Source organism: Anolis carolinensis, chromosome 5, assembly GCF_035594765.1.
Source record: "Anolis carolinensis isolate JA03-04 chromosome 5, rAnoCar3.1.pri, whole genome shotgun sequence".
In the NCBI taxonomy this organism is placed as follows: Eukaryota; Metazoa; Chordata; class Lepidosauria; order Squamata; family Dactyloidae; genus Anolis; species Anolis carolinensis.
Window position 1 is genome coordinate 36,761,398 of NC_085845.1, and position 25,497 is coordinate 36,786,894.

Here is a 25,497-nt window from a genome sequence, read left to right on the forward strand (position 1 = left end):
CTAGAACATTCCTTCAGTGACTAACCAGCATTCTACATTGGTCAAACAAGTCAGTCTCTGTGCCAGATGAAAAGGAGACATATAGCAGACATTAGGAATGGGAACATGGAGACCACTCACAGAATACTTTAGTCTTCCTGAGCATTCAGTCTTGGACTTCTGAACAGCTGGCCTTGAACAAAAAATAACAAATGAAGATTGGAAAGAGAAACAGCAGAATTTGAATATATTCACAAACTCTAGTACATCAACAGTAGTTGAACAGAAACAATAATTTCCTGGCAGTCTACACTTATTTTAAAATCAGCTCTTGAAGACTCTATTTTCCAGTTTATCACATCTCCTTTCTGGTTCCCAGCCAACATCATATTACATCCCATCACTATGCATATCATTGTCTACTCAACCTGACTTTAAACAAGACTTAACTTCTGACTTTGAACATATCTATGCTGACCACTTAGAGTGAGGGACCAGAAAATTGGCTCTGAGGTGGGTAAATGATGCACAGAACTGATTCCGGTTAAGGCAGGTCAAAACTGCTTAATGCAGCCTTGAACCACATTGACTAAAGTTGTGGGTTGCTCTGAATTCTCCCTCAGAATCTGAAGCATACTGCAAATTTGGATCCATGTAAATAGGCCAGTTCAAAGATGAACCAGCTGCAGCTGTTTACACAGCTATCCCATGTTCCCTGTTCTCGGTCAGCATGGGAACATGCAATGACATTCACCATCACCCCCATTTTCCACATAACGATGGCTGGCGGACACAACATGGGCCATTTTGCCTGAAGTCATGCTAGCCAGACTGGTGAGAAGGGAGGGAACAAAGGAGAGAATGAGTCCTCCCCTTCCCTCCCTCTTTACTCTGGTACTCTGTTGTCTGTTAAGATGAAGAGAATATTAAAGGATGGTAAAGGTTGCCATGTCTCACATTTTGCAACACATATGCTTTCCCTTTCCAGACAATGATCTAAATCAGAACTTAAGTAACATATTCAAAGTAATGTAATTTACCCTTCTTGTATGTATAAGGAGATCACAAATAAATTACTTAAGGGTGCATCCAGACTGATTGAAAACTCCCACATTTTCTTCCTATTCTTTCTGATGTTATACCACATGGAAATACATTGATCTAGAAAGCTGACAAAAATATTCTCAGACTATAAACATATACAGAGATTCAAAATACAATTAGAAAGAATAGGAACAAAATCCGACAGTTTCTGTTTTATTTTTATCAGTCTGCTTGTGTATAAAAAGTTAATATCTGAAAATGAAGCTACCTTATCAATGTCCTTATCAGTGATTCTTAAGAGTATTTTACAAGCATTTAAGATAAATATTTCAAGTTTCATACTATTATTTTCACATTCTCGAAGGCTTCCTTTAAAAAAAAACCCCAAGATTTCATAAAAACACCGAGATTGCCTCGGACCATAAATTGCCTTCTGAAGCACTACAATCTCTGGAGACTTGGCTCTGTTTTTCTGGATGTGCAAATCTTCTTCTTCTATTTCTTTTAAGAACAACAGAGCATGAATTCTCCACACTCTCCTTTTTGTGTAGCTTACAGGGAAAGAATCTGCCTATCTCCCTTTCAAAATTCTGTTAAAAGCAAATAGTAATAACAGCTTAGTAGAAGGGATTCATACAAAGATTACGATACTTTATATTGCCATGACTTAAGACTGAATACAGTGTAGCTTTCCACAGACTTCCAAAGTAAATAAATGGTTTATACATCATGGCTGTTCCTAGCTCTATGGTATTATATCATCAGCTTGGTCCAATTGGCAGTGGAGGGATATGTCACACTTTTTTTCTCTCACTTCCCTTGTGTATGAGCCATTTTCACATTCTAAAACCCAATGCCAAAACAAGAAGCTGAGTGCTAATATAACCCTCAGGTCAACCTGCATTTACCCTATTGACCTAAATCTTGTGTTATTCTTGTTCCTTTGTAAGATGTGAACATATACAATTACGATCAGTCAGAGATGTTGATTTCCTCTTCCTTGCTCTTAAAAGGTGACACTGGCCTGCTTACAGTGGCAATCAGCTATTATTAAAGGGACAAGATTTGTTCTGAATCCTTTTTTCACAAATTATATTATTTAGGTGAGAAGGTAAAGAGCAATATTTTTCTTTCTCCTTCTTGCATTAGGATGAAAACTGATTAATGCCTTGGAGATCAATATTTATTTTCTTCTTGAAACTTCCTTCACTTTGCTATTTTTTCTTGTTGAGTCATTATCTGGGATAAGAACCTTGACACTTAATGTAACTGATAAGAAATCTTGAACATGAAGTTTCTTTAAAAGAAAGATTAACAATAAGCAAATACTTTTATTTTAAGGGCCCATCTCTCTCTTTTTCTTACTCCTTTATACTTTAACTTTTAGGTAACACTTGTCAATTAATGACCAGCCATGGAATAATGGGATCAAACACAGAAAGTTGGGTTCAATAAGGGCCACTTTGACCTATATCTTATGTAAATTAATTTGACCTGAAGTGAACAAGAGGGAAGAGCAACCTAACACAGGTTCATCTTGTGATAAGTATCTAGAATAGACTAACTCCTCAGTCTTCCCTTGAGTAAAACATGTGAACCTCTAGGGCAATTCTATAGTTTTGTTGTTCTCTGACTAGCCACTTACTGAAAAGTAAATCCTATGAATTCCCATCAAATCCCAGGATTTTATAAGTGAGAACAAAATCCCCAGGTCAGCTTCAAAGATAGACTACTTTAGCACCCCCAAGAACCCAGGATCTGTAGAGACTAACAATAAGTTCTAGGCCATCAACCTAAACAGTTCTTCAAATTGTATTATTTTCAATGATTGTGTGAAGCAATTCTTTTCCAGACTGTGTTATCAATTATTCATGATACTTAGCAAATATTTAATGCTTTTCTGTTTGCGAAGAGTTAGCAGGTGAAGTAAACATGCAGTTTGCTAACAAAGACAAAATTGCTCAATGATCATATATTTCAAAGTGTTTGGCTTGACTTTCCTTTATGTCATTTATACTAATTACAATAAATCCAGCAGTGAAGGACATTTTACTTTTAACTGTAATCATCATCATCTCAATTCCCTACAGCCCCGTCATAATGAATGAAAATACTGCAGACTTTCAGCAGTAGTAGGGAGCAAAATCAAATCAAGATTGCTTTTTGCATCAAGCCTAGCTTCAAATATAATTGTTCTAGTACCTGTTGTGTTATGGATGAAGTCTTGATTTACTAATCTGTGGTATAGTTGTCAGATACGATGCTGAAGAATTCTATTCTACCTGTATGGAAGTAAAAATCAAAGTGCTGTGCCAACACAAAGGGCAGCAAAAAATACTACAAGCTGCAACAATTCAATCTTTTTCCTGTTCTGTTTAATTACTTACAGTGATCGTATGCCTTCCTGCACATGTATTCATACAGAATGTTTATATATATATAAACTGAGTAATTTAATATACAAATTAGTTAGTGTATTTTTAGGTTTTACAGTAGAGTCTCACTTATCCAAGCTTCGCTTATCCAAGCCTCTGGATTATCCAAGCCATTTTTGTAGTCAATGTTTTCAATATATCATGATATTTTGGTGCTAAATTCGTAATTACAACATAACATTACTGCGTATTGAACTACTTTTTCTGTCAAATTTGTTGTATAACATGATGTTTTGGTGCTTAATTTGTAAAATCATAACCTAATTTGATGTTTAATAGGCTTTTCCTTAATCCCTCCTTATTATCCAAGATATTCGCTTATCCAAGCTTCTGCTGGCCCGTTTAGCTTGGATAAGTGAGACTCTACTGTACTTTCTTAGAGGAGTCACACAGGAGAGAGATCAGGCATTATATGTCCAGGAGCTATAAACACTTATTTTTGCTAGATGTCTTGTAGTTAGAATACTTTTCAATACAAATGTTATTTACTTGATATTTAAAAAATCCTATTTCTTTTATTAACCATATTAAAACTATTTTTGTGAGATATAGATATATATATATATATACACACACACACACACACACACACACACACACACACACTTAGGTGATCCCTCGTAGCTCGAGGACGATTGTCTTCCATCCTTGGTGTCTTGGGGGTGGGTTCTTAGGTGGCTGAAGAGACCTATTCTTGACCCGCATATTCTCCCCAGTGAGGACATCGGTTTCCAGGTGGAAGGCGGTCTCGGTCGGGGTTAGCTTGACGCTCCTTCCTCTTGGCACGTTTCTCCCTTAAGCCCTCCGTTCGTGCCTCTTCGAACTCCGCAGCACTGCTGGTTACAGCTGACCTCCAATTAGAGCGCTCAAGGGCCAGGGCTTCCCAGTTCTCGGTGTCTATGCCACAGTTTTTAAGGTTGGCTTTGAGCCCATCTTTATATATACTAGCTGTGCCCGGCCATGCGTTGCTGTGGCGTTGTCTGGTGGTGTTGGTGAGAACTTGTTGAGGTAGTGGTGGTATTGAATGTCTGTTGTCTTTATGTTTAGTATGCATTTGGTTGTTTGTGTACTGTGAAAGTGGTGAGAGTAGAGGGGGTCTATGTCCCTGTGTAGTATTGTATAGTATTTATACATTGTCCATGTGTTGTGAATGCTTGGATTGTGTCCTGCTGCATAGTAGACAGGGTTGGGCTGGATGGCCTTAGGGGTCTCTCCAAACTCTCGGATTCTATGCTTCTATTATTATTATTATTATTATTATTATTATCATTATCATCATCATCATCATCATCTTCATCATTATGTAGAGGCTGGATGGCCATCTGTCAGGAGTGCTTGGATTGTGTCCTCCTGCATGGTAGAAGGAAGTTGATCTGGATGATCCTTAGGGGTCACTCCAAACCTTAGGATTGTATGATGTTGTTATTATTAGTATTAGTATTGAGAGGCTGGGTGGCCATCTGTTGGGAGTACTTGAATTGTGTCCTGCATGGCAGAGTTGGGTTGGACTGGATGGCCTTTAGGGGTCTCTCCTAACTGTCTGATTCTATGATTCGATTTGTATTATTATTGTGCAGATCTTGGATGGCCATCTGTCAGGAGTGCTTGGTTTGTGTCCTCCTGCATGGTAGAAGGAAGTTGAACTGGATGATCCTTAGGGGTGTCTCCTAACCTTATGATTGTATGATATTATTATTATTATTATTATTATTATTATTATTATTATCATCATTATTATTATTATTGAGAGGCTGGGTGGCCATCTGTTGGGCGTGCTTGGATTGTGTCCTCCATGGCAGAATTGGGTTGGACTGGATTACCACAGTAATTATTTCATATTACAGTAGAATCTCACTTACCCAACATTCGCTTATCCAGTGTTCTGGATTATCCAACGCAGTCTGCCTTTTAGTAGTCAATGTTTTTGTAGTCAATGTTTTAAATTCATTGTGATATTTTGGTGCTAAATTTGTAAATACAGTAATTACAACATAGCATTACTGAGCATTGAACTACTTTTTCTGTCAAATTGGTTGTATAACATGATGTTTGGTGCTTAATTTGTATAATCATTACCTAATTTGATGTTTAATCGGCTTTTCCAGAATCCCTTCTTATTATCCAACATATTCATTTATCCAATGTTCTGCCGGCCTGTTTATGTTGGATAAGTGAGACTCTACTGTATATTTATAATCTTATATTATCTGCTTAGAACTGGATTATATGAGGCCCCTTCTACACAGCTGTATAAAATGCACACTGAAGTAAATTATCTGGCAGTGTGGACTCAAGATAATCCAGTTCAAAGCAGATAATATAAGATTCTAAATGGGTAATATAGCTGTGTGGAAGGGCCTCGAGTCTACACTGCCATATAATCCAGTTAAAATCAGATAATCTGTGTCTTATAGGCAGTGTGGAAGAGGCCTGAGACCTAACTGTGCCTGTCCACTGGGCTGAGTAGGTTGCTAGGAGACCAAGTGGGCAGAGTTTAGCCTTGTAACTGGCAGCAATTGGATAAAAACAATTATTCCTTTCCCTCTAATTAGGACTTTATTTTTCTTTTCTTTTTGTTGTATGAACATAGAGGCATGAATGAGGGGTTGTGTTGCCAAGTTTAGTGTTTCTGGGATGTGTAGTTTTGTTGTTTTGTCCTAGGCCAATTTTTTATCCTTTTATATATAGAGATATATTCATCATATTATTTATACTTGATTTCATTTGTTGCATATGAACATAAGTATCTAATGTCAATGTTCTTGAATATTGATACAACATATATAATGCATACATTTACAATTCTTTTGACTGCACTTTATCCTTGTAAACGATCTTTTTCTTACCGGCATTTTATTAATTTTTATTGTTAAAAACCTCCCATTCCTACCTTCCATCACTCATCACCCAGACAACATATTTTCTCTATATCTTTATCCTTAACCATGCATGCAATTTTCTAAGTTTGTGTACAATATTTCTATTGGCTTAACTGCCTTTTATCTATTCCATATAAGTCATCCATTTATTTTTAACTTCTCCAATTTTATCCTCCTGCATATCGTCCGCCCTCACGCTATCACTGCCTGCCCAGCTAGAATCATGGTTTTAAACCATTCTTGTTCTTTTACATTAATGTTATTACTTAACATCAATTCTCTATTCACTTGGAGTGGTATTTTGAATAGGTTTTTTTTTTCATTTTCTTCACTATCTTTTCCCAAAAGACTATTACCTTTGGACGTTACCTCCATATATGGGTGTACCATCGTTTGGTTGTTTCACAGTGCCAACACATCAGACTTATCCCTTTTATCATATATGAGAGTTGGGCTGGGATGCTATACTATTTCAATATAAATTTCCTTTCCAAATATTTATATTTCCCCATTTTTATTTTCTTAACCCCTTCAGTAGGCTCTCTATTGTTTGACGTGAGAGTAGTCCTTCTTTCTGCTATTTAGTTTGTATTATCCTTATCATATATTCATTGTCCTTAACCATCAATATATATATTGATCCTGCCAATCCTTTCTCTGATTTCTGTATTTTTAAGAATATTTCCTCTGTCTTTCTTTATTTTTATGCTACATTTCCCTTGTTTAAGCTTATTATATAAGCCTAATAGTTTTAAGCCATTTATGTTACCAACATTTTCTATTATCCTGTCTATAGGAATTAGCTGACCATTTAAGTCATACATATCCTTAATTTTATAATATCTGTAACTCCTCATTTCCTTCCACCAATTAAGGTCAGACACTTTATCATATAAGCATGATAAAGGTGTCCACTTAGGTATTTCCAGCATTCATTTTGGTTGCCATTTTTTCCATATTTCTAATGCCATTTTCCTCGGGCCATGTATTTTTTAAATTTCTATCATTGGATGATGTGGCTTTATACTCTATCCTATTTTTTTCTCTTTCTTCATTTCTAATAATTATTTTAATTGGAATGCTTCATAGTATAGCTCCAGGTTTGGAATCCCCCATCCTAGCTCCTCCTGGGATATATAATACATTTTTGATATTCTCCAGAAATCCAATATTTTAAAACATTCCATATATTATATTGTCTTTGGTTAATTTTTGTTGGAAGGACTTGAAAGTAATACATACATTTGATGATTAAGAACATTTTGACTGCTTTTATTTTCCCCCAAATATATACATTCCTATTTTTCCACCCTTTTATAGTCCTAGAAACTTTCTTCCATGCTTCTTTACAATTTCTTTCTGCCATCTTATCTATATTTTTGTATTGACACTCCTATGTATTTTATTTTCCTAGTGCCCATACCCATTTCTGTCAGTCAGTCTATTTCCTTTTTTCCTAGCTTATTTACATCAAAGTACATGATTTCAGATTTCTTTATGTTAACTTGCAACTCCAAATTTGTATTGGACTCTTTCAGGATAATTCTAGTTCCCTTATTCCAATCAAGGGACTTGTTAATACCACCATTATGTCATCTACAAATAAATTTACTTTTATTTCTTCTTTACATATTTCATATCCCTTTGTTCTTGTACTTCTCCTTATTCTATCTACTAAAACTTCTATACCTAACACAAATAATAGTAGTGATAGTGGGAAACCCTGTTTAACTCCTCTCTCTATGGGAAACTCCTCAGATATTCCCTCATTCACTCTGACAATTGATAACCCTTCCCTATATATCTCCTAAATTGCCTTCATATATGAATCCCCTAATCCAAATTTCTCCATTACTGCTCATAGAAATTCATGGTTTAAAGTATCAAATGCTTTGAAAACGTCTAATTTCAGGAGTGCTAGTCTTTTCTTTTTGTCTATGTCTGAATATGTTTATTATGTTTTTAATTGGGTGTCCAATATATCTGTCTTTGACAAATTCATATTGATTTTATTTTTTAAGTTTAGGTAACTTCTTTTCCAATATATTTGAAAATATTTTATAGTCCTTGATTATTAAACTAATTGGTCTGTAAGAGTCTGTCTCCAGTGGGTCTTTCTGTGGTTCCAGTAAAACTATAATTTCTGCTTTCCTCTGTGTATTAGTGGCTTTCCCTCCCCACAGTAAGAAATGCTGCAGTAAGAAAGGGCTGACATCCTATGCCACAATTACTGCTTAGTGATAAAGCAAACAAACAAACAAAAGATGCTCTGACAGTGTTGTTGGCACCTCCCAACATAGCCAGTATACTATTAAATAAGCTTTGCATTTTTGTAGCTAATATCATTTCTTAATCAAATTCAGTTGTAAATTCATCTAATCCTGGTGATTTGGCCTTTTAAAGATTTTTCACCACTGCTTTTATTTCCTGTATTGAAATTTTGGTATTTAATAATTGTTTCTCCTCCTATGTTAAATTAATATCTATTTTTGTTGATAAGTTCTTTTTTATCTTCCTTATATAACCTTTGATAGTATGCTGCAAAGGTTTTCCATATCTCAGCTGAATTTTGTATAGTCTTATTTCCTTGCATTTAAATATCTTTTACCCTTTTGTTTTTTGTTTTTAAAAGGTATTTTGCCAACCTTTTTATAATATGTATATTTGCTCTCTGTAAATCATTTTTACTAAAGTTTCTTTTTCCATAATAAAAAGGTTTAAGCTTTCTAGTTCTATTTTCATCTTTTCAATCTGATTCTGAATTTATGTGTTAGATTTAGCTTGTTGATTTTAAAGAGTTACTATTCTTTCATTATTTTGCCTATCTACATTCCATTCTTTTAAAAATATTTTTTCTTCTAGTCTACAAAATCCCCTTATAACTGCCTTAGCTGTGTCCCATACTGTGCTTGTTGACTCTGAGACCTTGTTTTCATTAAAGTAATATTTAATTTATTTTGTTATGTATTCCTAATTCTCTTTCTTGATTATAATTAAATTATTATACATCCATATCTGAATTTTCTGTTCATTATTTATTTCAAATTCTATGATTAGTGTTGTGGATTGCTCTTCTGATTCTGAGGGAGGAGGACAGATGGTTGAAGAGGGAGCACTTGGGGATTTAGGGTTAACTGGTAAGGAAAAAGACGAGGGAGGAGATATAACAGATATGGCAGAGATTCCTACTTTTATGGAGCAATGAAGGGAGAAAGAAGTCAGCTAGGCTAGCAGAGAAAAGGCTGAGCAATCAGACCTTGCCCTAGGGTCAGCTGTGCTGGAAAGCTCAGGGCTATAAATTAGCAGCAAGGTTAGAGGCCAGTGTTGGCTGAAACCATCTTACTTTCAAGAAAGAGTCTGTTACCAGCATCGTGTCTAGCATGGAATCTCTGAAACTTCCTGTTGTTTGCCACTCGTAAGCCGGTATCAAAGACTTTATTTCATGTTTGTGTTTTGCATTTGCTTGAAGATTAACATCGTGATAGTATTTTCTGTTTTCTTAATTGCATTATGTTTATTTTGGCTGAAGTAAAGCTCTTTTTATTTGCTTTCACTTCTGTCTAAGGCTGTTTCTGGCTTAGAACTGGAGAATTAGTGGTGCATGGTCTGAAAGCTATATACCATATGTTTGAATATTTCTTATCACAATTTCATTGGATTCCCTAATCAATAAATAATGTATGCATGTATATTTTTATGTCTATTAGAATAGGTAGGTTTGGAGTTTTTATTAATTAACTCTAATCCCTCCCTTAGTCCCCATTTGCTTAATTTAAGTGTTTAGTTTTGATTTATAGCTATATTAAAATCCCTTGCTACAATAGTCTCTCCTTCATAGATTGTCTGAAGCTCCTCAAACACTTTCCTAAGAAACCTTATCTGACCATGGTTTGGATTAAATATATTTGTTATTGTGTTTTTTATTATCTTGTTTAAATTTCAAAAATATATATCACCCCTCTCTATCTTTAATCTGGTCCTGTTGTGACTGCGCCTTCGGGGATTATGGTTGATGGTGATGGAATTCGAAGAGGAAGAAAAAACCCTCGTGATGAGGGTTCACTGGAGGAGTTGCGCAGGAAGCGTCTTAGAGAGTTATATGGGGGATCTTCTGAGGAAGATTCAGATGGGGAGATGGATGCTGAGGAACAGGTGGTGGCTGGGGAAGCGGGCACTGAATGGGCACAGCCACCGGAGATGTCTGGGGATTTGGGGCCTATGGATACTTCTGAACCTGGGGTTTCTGCAGGAGCTGATCCCAATTGGGATGCTTGGAGAAGGGAGGATGGTTCTTTAAGTGTTCATGGGGCTAAGTGTGGGCAGGATGATTGGGACTCCGACGAATTGCTAGGTACTCCAGATCCACGAGCTCTAGCTGTGTGGAGTTCAGACTCTGAGTAGATTTGGGACACCTGGTGTTTGGGTGTGAGTGTTTGGTCACCCAGGAGGAAGGGGAATAAAATGGGAATGTTTGGCCACTGCACTTTGCGTGTGGCAAGGTGTTGCTGAGGCGCCATTGGGATCTCTGTGTTTCCATGAAGACTGGACCTGGACTATGATTTGAAACTGCTGTTATCACCTAGCTTGGCTCTCGCTGTGTCTTATCGTGGACCTGTTTTGGATGACTGCACCCTCTTCAGACCTTGGATCGGAATTTGACCTTGCTACTGCCTTTGCCCTGTGATTGATGACTACTATCGGCTTTTGACTCCTGGCTTTGTCACGACCCAGGCAGCAGAGCACCAATAACCATACACAGAAGCCAGAATCTATCTAATATCTTTATTAAGGAAATATATAAAGTTAATAAAAGCAAGCGTATGAATTAGTCCAGGAGTAGACCTTTCAGGAAAGGTCAAAATTAGTCCAAGGAAACAATGTCCAATATGAAATATTAAGGTCCAAAGTTGTAATCCAATAACCGAAACACTCACTTGCCAAGCAAGTGAGGGGAGATGACAAGGTCCTTTAGTCCATGAACTTGAGCAAGGCTAGGAAATAACTTGATTCTTGGAACACAAGGCTTGATTCAAGGCAACAAGGAAACAAGGAGCAAGAATAGTATCCGTGGAATTACTTGGCAAGGTCCGGAAAACAAGGCAAGATCCGGAGAGTAAAACAAGGCTGGAAACGAAGGCTTGAAATCGGGAACAAGGCTTGAAACAGGAACGAGGCTTGGAAACGGAGTAGCTGTCCACACACGCTACTCCGGTAGCTGACGAATTGACTCCGCAAGATCCCTTTGTGGGTAAAACACCTAAATAGGGTCCCGTTTTCCCGCCAGAGCAGTTCTCTGGAGAACCAGAAACGAAAGCTATTCTCTGAGTCCAGATGTGTGACTCCTTAAAGTTTCCCATGGAAAGCAGACTTAATCAGCTGAATGCTTAGCAGCTATCCTCGCACTCCTGCGAGAGGCCGCTTGAACTCCCCTCTGTTGTTTACAAAACTCATGGCGAGAAAACGTAGGAGATTTAGGTTCAGGGCTTGTTTGACAGACTTCTGGAAGACAAATCTCTTGCAGGTACAAGGTTTCCAAATCTGGCTGGGAAAGTTCCAATTCTGACTGAAACGGTGAAAAACCCAAGTTTTCCTCTTCATCTAGCACCACAGTGCCAGGAACGGGACTACATGGCCCATGACTCATCACAGGCTTGCTCTTTGGACACCGCTGTTATCTCCTGACCTGACCTTGGAATCCCGGACGACGTCTTTTCACCATCCTTTTGGAGCCTTCGGCTTTATCCACATTGTGGAAGCAGTCTACTGCATTCTTGGTTTGTTTGTTTGTTTCCTGACCAATTTGGTGTTTTCTTTTGGGAACTGTTCCTTTGAAAACTACAGAGCCGGCTGGCAGGGCTTGGACTCAGAAAGTGCAGTTTGCACTAAGTTTGTTTAGCTTGGTTTTTACCTGCTTGTGTTGCTGAATTATATTTTTGTTTGAACTGCCCTTGTAGCACTGATAGTGAAGTGTTTCAAGGTTTTTTCTGTGTTAACATTACTTTTTGGCTTATCTGCTGAATAAACTCTATTTTTGTTCGCTAATTGGCATCTGACTCTTGACAGGTCCAGGATCTCAATATTTGGATTTTGCTCATTATTATTGCTACTCCTCTTGCTTTATTTGTTCCTCTGGCTTTTGCTTTTGTTTCCCATAACAAGGAAATCAGAAGTCATTTTTTATCATTTTAGTCTTATGCATCTCTTCAATACAAAGTATATTAGCACCCTCTTTTGTAACTAGGTAGGTTCATCAGTCTATATCTTTGTAAATTCAAAGCCAATTCATTAAAATTTAAAGATATTGACTTAAACTTTCTATCTACTTTCTTTTGAAAGCATTTTTATTTTGTGCCCATGAGTTTTTCTTTTAATTGTGGGCATACCCTTTCCCTCATGAGATCGAGACCTTGAAAGTGGGATTATATTTACTTCCTGTTTCTTCCCTTTCATGTGAACTCTGTGCCCCCCCCCCCTTATAGCTGTTAATTATGGCTACAGCTCATCTGTAAAGTCTCATTTTTACTATATTTTTAAGGATTTAAACTTCTCTGAGACGTAGTTCCTTCTCCAGGATTTAGGCTTTGTTGCTGCAGGCTTTTATCTGTATTTTCTGATTCCATATCTCCCAGATCAACTCCTACTTTTGATAACATTTTTACTGCTTCCACTGAGTTCCTGGCTCTAAAGTGTTTCTCTCCTTTGAAAAAAAATACTTGTTGCCCCATGTAAACTTGATTTCTTGGTTAAACACTAGTCTTTGAGCAAAGGGCTTTATTTGATTTTTATCCTGTAGGAAGGTTATAGACTGGATATGAAGGGACATAAAAATCAGAATTATCAAAAAGTGACTAGTTTAAGTTTTAGCAAACCACAGAATGAGCACACATGTCTTTCTAACACCTACTAGAAATTGGTCATGATGCTTACCTCAGGACTTCATAGACAGGCAGCAGTTATATAATGAGAAGAATAAAAAGAAGTTGTTATCTGTTTTGTGAGTAGATCACAAATCAGAAGCACTCTTCCTGGCATGATTTGCACGGAGGCCTTACAAAAGATAGAGAGGAATGTGATTTAATAGGACAAACTCCCTCAGGCAACAGCCTTCAGGGGGTACTTCTGACTACATTGTCCAGCCTGCCTTGGGTGTCATTTCTGGTAGTCCATTCTATGGCATAATCCCATTGACCAGCCTTGGGGTCAATGTAACTGATGGACATGCTGTTCCTTCAATAGGGGAATAGCCTGGGAAGCATAGTCCTGGCTCCATGAGGGGAGAGCAAAGTGACAAGGAGTTAGAAGAAGTGTGTAATCAGATGGCAAGGCCATTGAGGCCCCCACGTGGCCCTGAGCAGCTGCAGAGCGAGGAGCTACCCAATAGGGACCTGGACTGCTTCCTCCAGGAGCAGGTGGCCTAACGGTTCTTTACAGAACACAAACACCTTGGGCAGATTTAAAATGTGGCCAAGATGCCAACAAGGATCACCTGATCACTAAATCCATAAAGAAAAACAGGCGCTGAGTGGAGGAGTCTAGCTTTGTAGAAAGCCATGTGATTGACTTTTTTCTTGGCTCTTCTTCCGACTGGCTGACAAGGAAAAACGAAACATCTGCAGCTGCCCTTGTCAATCACATCAGTCCTCATCTCCTCCCATCCCAGACAATTACAGACAAAGTATGTTACATTGAAAAAATGCTCCGAAACAACAAATCTTTAACAATCTTTCTATAAGTTTTAGAGGCTTCTGTTTTGATTCACAAGGCTTCGTAGCAATCCCTTTCCAATTAGTAATTCAGAGATTTTTATTAACGAATCATACAAATCTCCAAATTATGAAACAGAACTGCGAAGCTTTGCACAGCACTACTCTTGGCACATTGTTAATGTTTCTCCAGATCAATTGTTGACATAATAAAAACTATGTTTCAACCTGTGTACAAGCAACCTGTGTTATATGAAACATGCATCAAAATTCCTTTTTCTGATTTTAAGAGAGGACCTGTTTATTTTCATGTTGTAACAAGAATCCAAATCCAGCATTTGGGTTTCTGCCCCTCTTCAATCATGCACTTAACTCACACACATAGGAAGAATTTTCAGGAAACAAACAGGGATACTCCAATTACTTCAATTGTTGCAAACCAAGTTCCAGGGACAAAAGTAATTAGCACTCAACACAGCAGGAGAAAAGAGCAAAAGCAAACTGTTATAGTTCTCCTGACTTATGTGTTCTTCATTTATACCTTTTGCCCCCATTACCAAACTGATACTGATTGGCAAAAAATGTATGTTGGTAAATATATGTTGGTGTGCAGGCCTGTTGTGAGTATGATGATGAATGATTGTGAGTGTGACTGAGAGCTCTTGATAATTATAGATGTTATGTGATTGATAATCAATAAATGTTACATGAATAGTGTTTTAAAACCAAATTTGGTCTCCCTGTTTCTCTTTGCTCATATCATAAGGAATTCCCCCCCCCCTTATCTCGCTATGGATCAAAAAGAACAGCAGTTCATAACAACAGGAATGACATTACCTGCTTGGCTTTAAGATTGGCCTCTAAGGTGCTATGGTAATAAACTATTATAGACTTGCCACATGCATATACATATAGCATTTCTTCTAATTGCTGGGGTTTTTTTACATCAATTTCAAATTTTACTTTGTTCTGAACTGTTTTAATTGGTATTATGTAATTTCTAATTAGTCTTTAACTGCTGCTGATCACACGTTTTTGCTGGTTATGTTACTCAAGAGATAATACTTTGAGTTACTACTAATAACTTGTAGTATGTTATTAACTTTATATTTAAATGTTTTGCTTTCTGCCTGGTAGGAAGCGTAGTGAAACCTATAAATATTTCAGTCAGTCAATCAATCAATACAAGTAATCCTAGTTTGCACTTCACAAGTTTTGCAGGAAAGTATCTCCAGGTTATCGAAATCATAGTTGTTTAAGTTTTATTATTAAACATTAATAATGTTGTAAGGATGAAAATCGGTCGACATTGATTTGTCTCTTTTTTAAAATATAAAGTTTTTTCTGTTCTAAAGATGAATGACTGTCAGGACCCAAGCTGCAGAGCACCATTAACCATGCGCAGAGACCAGAATCTATCTAATATCTTTATTAAAGGAATATATAAAGTCAATAAAAACAAGTGAAGAATATAGTTCAGAAGTAGACCTTTCAGGAAAGGTCAAATTTAGTCCAGGAAAACAATGTCCAATATATGATATTAGAGTCCAAAGTTATAATCCAATAACCGAAACACACACTTTGCCGAGCAAAGTGTGGGGAAATGACAAGGTCCTTTAGTCCAATGGAGCTTGACAACAAGGCTGGAAAACAAACTAGATTCTTGGCAAACCAGACTTGATACGAGGCAACAAGAAGCAAGAAGCAAGAGCACTTCCGGGTATGGCATCATGGCGACTGGATGAGTGATTGCGGAGGTCGCGATCACCGTTCTCTTCATTGACCGGGTAGGGCAGTTTTTTCGCCCACTCTCCTGGACGGATCGAGTTTCCTGGAGACAGCAAACCCACAAAGCTCTTTTTTTTGGATCCCAGGGCTGGTCTCCCTCAAGGAGGCCAGCTGAAGGATCTGAATCGGAGCAGGGTAGCGGGTCGGAAGAGACGGAAGGGCAGAAGGCCCGAACAGAAGCCGTGCTATACTTCCAAGATCGAGAAGAAACACAATAAGATTCAGAAAAAAAGGGTGGTTTAAGAGTGGATCGACCCACAGATACCAGAACGGGAGTCGGCTTGAAACAAAGAAAGGACGAAGAAAGGAGATGAGAACAGAGAGGACAACGTTTAAGGTAACCCACCAGATCTAAAACCTAAAACCTAAAACCAAGGGGGATAACGGAAGAAATACGAGGAATAAAGGGTCAAGTCAATGGAGACTAACCTTTATTGAGGGAAAATTGCTGTTGATTGCTGCGAGAAAACTCAGGTCTTGAGCAGCACTGAAAGGGTTAAGGCTAAATCCGGAAGAGAAGAGGGGGGAAAAAGGAAAAGAAAAAAAAAAGCCCTGGAGTGGTTATTGTTTGGTCTGCTGAGTCATTGAAGGCCAGCAGACCCAGATAAGAGAGAGAGAGAGAGAACACGGAAGCGCGCAAGCGGAAGTCAAACTAAAGAGAAATCAAGAAGGCAGCCTCAGCTGCGACGGCCACAAGTGCGTGGCGGACTGAGAAGGGGAAAAAAGAGTGAGCCTTTGGACTCTGGCCTTTGGACTCTGGGCTTTGGCTTGGAGACAGGAGAGGAGTAACGAGGAGTAGCGAGGACGAGAAGCAGACGGGAAGGAGAGACGAGACGGGAGACGGAAGACGACGCGCGGTGTGAGTGCGAGGCGAGAGGAGCGAGGACGAGAAGCAGACGCGGAGACGCAGAGACGAGGAGGTGGTGCGAAGCTCCCGAGGCGAGGACAGACGAGGACGAGAAGCAGACGGGTGAAGGGATCGGAGGAGGCGAGAGGACAAAAACGGACTGTAATAGGAGAACTACTGAAGGGGGACTGCAGACAAAGAGGAGAAGTATATGAACATGTGGGTGAGATAAGGAAAGATGAGACTGGTTAAAGCTGTGGGAGGGCAGGATTAGGATAGGAGGACCAGAAGAAGAAGGGGGGGAGAAAGAGGAAAGAATAAATCATTAAGTATAGTACGAGGGGGTAAAGAATACATAGACTGGATAGAAACCTAAGACAGAGTGTCGGGGCAGAAGGTGTATTTAAGCAACTCTTTAGGCTTTCTCTGAAGCTAAGAAAACAGTGTTTACTCTTCTAGTATGGTTGGGTACAAGAGAGGGGAACTGGATATTATAGAGTTCTAGATAAGGTGCCAGGTTAAGATTAACCCCAAATAAATAAAATAAAAAAAAGAGGAGGGGTGCTTGAAGGTCAAAAAGAGGAAACATACCTTAAACCAAAGCGTTTATACTCATTTATTCATATCGAGAAAAATACATTTCATATTTACGATAAATATTAATCAAAAAATTAATTCTTATCAATTTCACTATTGATTTCCACTTTTGTATAAATTAATTTTGTATAAATTAATTAATTAATTTCAATAACATTTTATAATTCAAAAAAAGGAGTTGACTCATCAAATTAAGTTTAAGGAGCATAACCTAAGTGACTATATAGAAATCTACGAGATAATAGAATCAGCCTTGAGTGCAGTAGTTGATAAGACTATTGACATAATACTGTATAACCTCCAATCCTTACAATAGCATAACCAAAGAAGATGTCAACGCAAAAATTGAAGATAGAAGAAAAAAAAGCTACTGGGAGAAAAGGATCATTTTCGGATGAGATCAATTTAAAAGATGTGATGAGAGAACTTCAGAAAATCACAGAAAGTCAAAAAAACCTACAGGAGCAGATGATAGACATGAGAAAAGAACTATCAGAAGAATTTATAGAGGTGAAGAAAGAAATAAAAGATTTACAAAGAGAGATGAAGGAAGTCAAAGAAGACAAACAGAAGATGGAGAAGAATCAGGACAAACTTCAAGCAAGATTGGATAAACTAGAAGCAAAGAACATCAGACTAGAAGAAAGACAAGAGAAATTGGAAATGAAAGAGCTAGAGTTTCAAGTACGAATAAGAAACATTATAGAAGAACCTAAAGAAAACTTGAAACAAATCACAACTCAAATCCTAGCTGATCTCTTACAAGTACAGGACGACGAGATGGAAGATAGTATCGAAAGAGCCTACAGAATCACTACAAATTACTCCAAAAAACATAAAGTAGCAAGAGATGTGGTAGTACAATTCGAAAAAAAGAAAATAAGAGAAGAAGTACTGAGGACAAGTAAGAAAAATACGATTCGGTACAAAGGTCAAAAAGTAACAATACTCAAAGAACACCCTGCCAGTACGATGCAAAAACGTAAAAAATATACGTTCCTGACAGAAGAACTAAAAAGACGTCACATCCGCTTTCGGTGGGAACGGAAGGAAGGAATCATGGCAACCTACAATAACGAAAGAATATGGCTAACATCGGAAGAGAAGGCTAAGGAATTTTATAAGAACTTAATGAAGAAGGAGATCGGAGCAAACCCACCGGTACTAGACCTCGAGAGAGAGAGAAAGAGAGCTAGAACTATATCCCCCGAAAAAGTCCATCAAGTATCCACATTTCAAACGTCAAACCTAATAAATCTAGAAGAGGAAGAGGAAGAAGAAAGAGGACCCTCTCAAAACCAGAACTAACTTAACTTTAAAAAAAAAAAAAGGGAAAATGCAAATAAAATGTTATTCCAACAATATTAACGGCTTGAACGCACCCAATAAAAGAAATAGTTTATTTAATCACCTGCAAAAGTTGAGACTTGATTTAATAGCTCTGCAAGAGACACACATCTGCCATAAACATACCTCACACTTAATCCAAAGAAAACTAGGGATAGAATTCATTTCATCGGCCTCAGAAAAAAAAAGGGGTGGTCTTGTACATAAACCCAAAACTAAACCCAGAACTAGCATTTAAGGATGATGAGGGAAGAATGGTGGGAGCAAAAATAAGGGTGGGTAATCAGATTATATTAACTTGCAACATCTATACTCCGAATGGACCAAAAACAACCTTTTTAGAAACACTAAAAGGTAAAATTGCGGAACAGGAATTTGATGATTTAATGATTATAGGTGACTTTAACGGGGTTTTGGACCCGGACTGGGATAAGAAAGGAAACAGTACTAAGGGAAAAAAGAATTCAAAATCGGGCAAACTACCCGTAAATTTTATTAAAACCTTACAAGATTGGGAGCTCAGGGATGCCTGGAGAATACACCATAGGGGAGAAAGAGATTTTACATATTTCTCAAATAGGCATAATTCATGGTCTAGAATTGACATGGCATGGATGACCCCTTCACTGATCCCAAAAGTGACTAAAATTGAAATATCCCCCAGGTACATTTCAGATCATTGCCCATTGGAATTCACATTAAATAAAACCCAAAGAGATTCAAATTGGAGATTAAATGAAAACTTAATAAAATCTGAAGAGGATATCCAAATTAACAAAAAAATTCTGAGGGAATACTTTCAAATAAACGATATAGAGGAAACAGCAATACAAACAATTTGGGATGCAAGTAAAGCTGTCATGCGTGGCCATTTCATCCAGCAAAGTGCCCGAAAAAACAAAGAGAAAAATAGAATTTGAATCAAGATAAACGAAGAAATTACCTTAAAAGAAAAAGAATTAAAATCAGAACCAAATAATAAAAAAGTTAAACAAGAACTGGAATGTTTGAGAGAACAAAAAATCCATATGGAATTAGAAGAAACAGCGAAAAAACTAAAATTCATAAAACAACAACAATTTCAAAATGCTAATAAACCAGGGAAATGGCTATCCTGGAAAATTAGGAAGAAAAAGCAGGCCCATAGTATTACAGAAATCACTTCAGAAGGAACAAATTACACGACAGAACAAGGGATAATGGCCCAATTTAAGAAATTCTATAGCAAATTATACTCAAAAGATCAGGTTGAATTAGACAAAATATCCCAATTCATTAGTAACCAAAAATTGGAAAAACTATCAGAAAAACAGAGAGAGATATTAAATAAAGAAATAACAGATAAAGAAATTAAGAGAGCCATAGATAAGATGGATGGAAATAAGGCTCCGGGGCCTGATGGCCTTAGCGGCATTTACTACAAGGTTTTTGCGGAAGAAACTATACCTTATCTTAAAAAGATTATGAACAAAATTCTAGAAAATCAAAAAATTCCAGATTCATGGCGTAATGCAACAATAACTATGATTCCAAAAGAAGGACAGGACCTTAAAAATGTCAAAAATTATAGGCCAATATCCCTATTAAATTCAGATTATAAAATTTTTACAACGATACTAGCGGAAAGAATGAAAGAATTCCTGAAAGATTGGATAGGAGAGGAGCAAACGGGCTTCCTACCAAAAAGACAAATGAAGGACAATGTAAGAGAAATAATAAATATAATTGAATTTTATGAATTTACAAAGAAAGATGAATTGGCCTTACTCACTATCGATATGGAAAAAGCATTTGACAATCTAAACTGGGATTTCTTCAAATTATTAATAAGAGAATTGGACATGGGTTATAAGTTTATAAATGCGATTAATCAAATTTATGATATACAAGAGGCAAAAATTAAAATAAATTCAGGGGAATCGCAAAAATTCGAAATATGTAAAGGAACCAGACAAGGATGCCCGCTGTCCCCGCTACTATTCATCTTTGCACTAGAAATTCTCTTAAAAAGTATCAGAGACGATCCCAAATTGATAGGAGCAAAAATAAGAAAACACAATTATAAAGTCAGGGCCTTTGCTGATGATCTTATATGTATAATAGACGACCCCATAAAAACAGTACAATACTGGCTAGCTAAAATAAAAGAATATGGGGAAGTCTCGGGTTTAAAAATAAACACGGAAAAGACCATGATATTACCAAAAAATCTGACTAAAATAAGACAAGAAGAACTTAAAAAAATTTCGGGGATACAGACCAGGGGAAAAATAAAATACCTAGGTATAAACATAACGGCGAGAAACTCCCAATTATTAGAGAATAACTACGACCAAAAATGGAAAGAAATAAAGAAGGACCTAGAAAGATGGAGATATGCAAAATTATCATTATTAGGCAGAATTTCGGTAATAAAAATGACTATCCTGCCCAAGTTATTATTCCTATTTCAAACTATCCCTATTATTAGAAACACACAGAAATTCAAAACCTGGAATAAGGATCTCAACAACTTCATATGGATGGGTAAAAAATCAAGAATTAAAAGAATTTACATGATAGACGATAAGAAAAGAGGCGGACTAGGCCTCCCCGACCTGCAACTTTACCATGATGCTTGTGGCCTCATGTGGGTGAAATATTGGTGTACACTAAGTAACACTAGAATCATAACATTAGAAGGAATAGACTTAAGGGCAGGGTGGCATGCATATTTATGGTATGGGAAAAAATCGATGGAAAAAAATTTCGGCAATCATTTTATTCTGTCTTCACTTCTAAAAATTTGGGAAAAGTATAAACCTAAATTATACCAGAAAACTCCAAAATGGATCTCCCCCCTGGAGGCATGCCAGAGAAGAGAAGTAGGAGGAGCAACTTGGCCCAAATATAAAGATATCCTAATTAAGGAGAAGGGGACATATATTCTGAAAAGTCAAGAAGAGATTAACAAAGAATTCGGCAATTTGGGATGGTTCCAATACAGACAATTAAAAGATTACTATAATAAAGATAAAATACTAGGATTTGAAGAAAAAGAGAGTTTTTGGGACAAGGTAATGAAAATGGAAAAAAAACAAATATCTATAATTTATACAAAATTAATAGAATGGGAAACAGAAACGGTACCAATAAAAGAAAACATGATCAAATGGGCCCAAAACCTAGGTAAAACAATACATCTAGCAGAATGGGAAAAGGCCTGGAACTCTGGATTGAAATTCACCTACGCAACCGAATTAAAAGAAAACTGGATCAAAATGTTCTACCGCTGGTATTTGACCCCCCCAAAATTATCAAATTTCAATAAGAAAATCTCAAATAAATGTTGGAAATGTAACGATCAAGTGGGTACATTTTACCACTGTTGGTGGACTTGTAAAAAGGCGAAAATCTATTGGAAGAAAATCCACCAAGCAATACAAAAGATGTTGCAAATTAATATAGAATTAGATCCCAAATATTTTCTTCTGGGGCTGATCAATATAGAAAAGGACAAAGACAAAGAAATTCTCTTCAATTATCTTATAACAGCTGCAAGAATAGTCTATGCCAGATATTGGAAAAAGAAAGAAATTCCGGAGCTGAGCCAATGGCTAGTCAAGATTTTGGAAATAATGAACATGGATAAATTGACGTATTTACTTAAAAATAACTATGGCATTCCCAAAAAGCAAACAAATTGGGACCTGGTTAAGAATTTTTTGATTGAAAGGCAAATGAAGGTGCTAATTTAACCCCAATAGAAAATCTAATGTTAATGATGGAAGAATTCAATAAAATAAAATAAAAATAAATAAATAAATAAATAAATAAAAGAGAAAAGGCTGACACCAAAGCAGAACGAACAGAAAGACCAATTAAAGATAGAAACCTTTCTTTAAGTATCTGTGTGAGAGATGGAAGTGACCAATTATTTTATATTTTTGTTTATTTTACTTTGCTTTTTCTTTTTTCTTTTCCTCTCTTTTTTCTCTTTTTCTTCAATTTCAACTTATTTATTGCACTTTTTTTTTCCTCTAAGAACCCAATGTGTTCTAAACACGTACTGTAATTTTTATTTGAAAACTCAATAAAAAAATTTAAAAAAAAAAAAAAGAAGCAAGAAGCAAGAACAAGGTCCGTGGCGAGGTCCGGGGAACAAGGCAGGCTTGGAACTAGAACAAGGTCCATGGCAAGGTCCTGGGAACAAGGAACTGGAGTAGCGTAGTCCACACACGATCTCACTCCTGAAGCTGACGAATTGACTCCGCAAGGATCTCCTTGCGGTAAAACACCTATATAGGATCCTGTTTTCCCGCCAAGGAACACTTTCCCTGGGGAACAAGAAGTGAAACCCAGACTGTGTCCAGATGCATGACTCCTTAAGTTTTCCCAAGGGAAACAGGCTTAATCAGCTAATTGTCTGGCAGCGATCCTGGCGCTTCGGCGATTCGCCTCCCTAGCGCCTCTATCTCTATTATAATTATTAGGCTTGCTCAAATAATTCGATTTTCCCGTTACCCGTTATTAATTCGTTATTTTCGTTTGTTTTGAAGCAATATCGAACCTTGGTTGTCCACACGTCTGGATATCGCGGTTTCGAATCGCGAGAGGCCGTTTTTTCTAATTTCTTCGTTTTTTTCGTTAGGAAAAAAAAGCTTTTGCAAATCACCCAAACTCCTTTCCTTTTGCCCCTCAGCCAATGGGAGGCTCAGCCAATGGGAGGGGGCGAGGGGGAAGGAGGCCGAGGAGGAGGAGGAAGACGGAGGGGGGAAATGGCCGCCGCCGCCGCCGCCTCTCCTCAGCTCAGTGCATTAATTAATTGGGCCTTAATGAGCCCCCTTCCAAGCCAAACCCACCAGAGAAACACCCTCAATGAAAAACTTGCAACGTCCTTCTCTCCTTCTTGGACACAAAGGCAAAGGGAGGAGGCACTTCGGGTTCCCAAGCGACCTGAAAAGAGCCATAGAGAAAGGGAGAGCCAGTGCGCATGCTCCACCCTCCAAGGCACACAAGGGGGGAGTTCGCATGGGAGCCGGAAGTGTTGGGGCCTCCGTCCCTCCCTTGCTTTTCCTCTTTGGTCTCCCTATCTTGAACACAGAACACGCATGAAAAAAAACACACCATAATTTCACAATATATAGTTTAAATAACAAAAGGAAGAGGAAGGAAGAGGCCCGGGATGCGAGGGGGTGTGGGCCAGGCCCGTCCTCGGCTGCTCCCAGGGGCCCAGATTCGCACCCTCCCTCCCCCCAATACAGGTCTCCAGTCCATACCACGCTACATGAACTTGAATGGATACTGTGGTTGTGTTGTCGAAAGCTTTCATGGCCGGGATCACACTGTTGTGGTATGTATTCCGGGCTCTATGGCCATGTGCCAGAAGCATTCTCTCCTGACGTTTCACCCACATCTGTGGCAGACATAGAGGTTTTGACGTCTGTGCGAAGCTAGGCAAGTGGGGTTTATATCTGTGGAAGGTCCAGGGTGGGAGAAAGAACTCTTGTCTGTGGGAGGCAAATGTGAATGTTGCAATTGGTCACCTTGATTAGCATTGAATAGCCTTGCAGCTTCAAAGCCTGGCTGCTTCCTACCTGGGGGAATCCTTTGTTGGGAGGTATTAGCTGGCCCTGATTGTTTCCTGTCTGGAATTCCCATTTTCTGGGTGTTTCTGGGAAGGTAATGGCACTCCATGTAGTCATGCCGGCCACATGACCTTGGAGGTGTCTATGGACAACACTGGCTCTTGGGCTTAGAAATGGAGATGAGCACCAACCCCCAGAGTCAGACATGACTGAACTTAACGTCAAGGGATACCTTTACCTTTACCTACACACACACACACACACACACACACACACACACAAAAGCAGGGACTATATATATATATATATATATATACACAATATATATCACACACACACCAATTTAACAAAGTTTCAGCCACAAAAACAAAGTTTCTGAAGTAGAACAATGACTTTCACAGTAAAGACAACCCAATTTAACAGGAAATAAGACTTTCAAACCAGGAACAGATTTCTGCAATTATTAAAAAATGGTTTATTATAAAAGCTATGAAAATTCGCCAAAAATCAGAGGATAAGGGAAACGTTCCACATTTTGGTGAGCTATCAGTGTTAAATGTGTTCTACCACTGTACCAAGTTTGAAGAAGATCACTCAAAAAATGAGGGAGGGAGAGCCCCATAAGTCCCCCCCCTTCGGGCTGTTTTTGGGCCACCGCGCATGCGCGTCCGCCATTAACGAATTAATTTAGAAAATAATGAATTTTCGTTAATTTCGAAAAATTTTGGGGGCCAAATTCGTTATTAGCAACAAAAACGAAAAACTGCCCCCTCTAGTTTTGAAACGAGTTTAGAATCAAATTTTTCATGGATCGATCAAGCCTAATAATTATCCTTACGAGAGAACGGGGGAGAATTCTGCCCAAGGCTTGTTTGGCTGACTTCTTGAGGGCAAACATCCTGCAGGTGCAGGGGCTCCGATTCTGGCTGAATCGGTGGGAAACCCAAGTTTTCCTCTTCGTCTGCCACAATAGAACTAGGAACGGGACTACAAGGCCCAAGAGACATCACAATGACTTTTATAGGATCCAAACTCAATTGAAATTCTACCTGTTAAATCCCAGAGATATAACTATGCCCAGCACTCAGAGGACTTTGTTGTATTTGTTGATTATATAAGTATTAAATATGAGGGGGAAAGGGTGTGACCATGTGTTGTACTTTTCCGTTATAGGTACTGTCAATGAGGGACTTTTGATGATAGCATGTTTGAATATAGAGGGAATCAAATTTAGAAATTTAAGAATAAAGCATTACAATCTTTGGGGAAGATGGATGTCAGTTCTGCATGTCAGTTTTGGTTTACATATGT

At 37.8% G+C, this 25,497-nt stretch overlaps 1 long non-coding RNA gene across 1 annotated transcript in view; it reads right to left on the minus strand.

Moving 5' to 3' along the window:
• LOC134299774 (uncharacterized) overlaps nt 1-25,497 on the minus strand; it is a 256,229-nt gene that overhangs the window by 115,871 nt on the left and 114,861 nt on the right. The window contains exon 2 of the long non-coding RNA XR_010007027.1: nt 121-172. This is a non-coding gene — a long non-coding RNA (uncharacterized LOC134299774). The remainder of the gene's footprint in view (nt 1-120; nt 173-25,497) is intronic.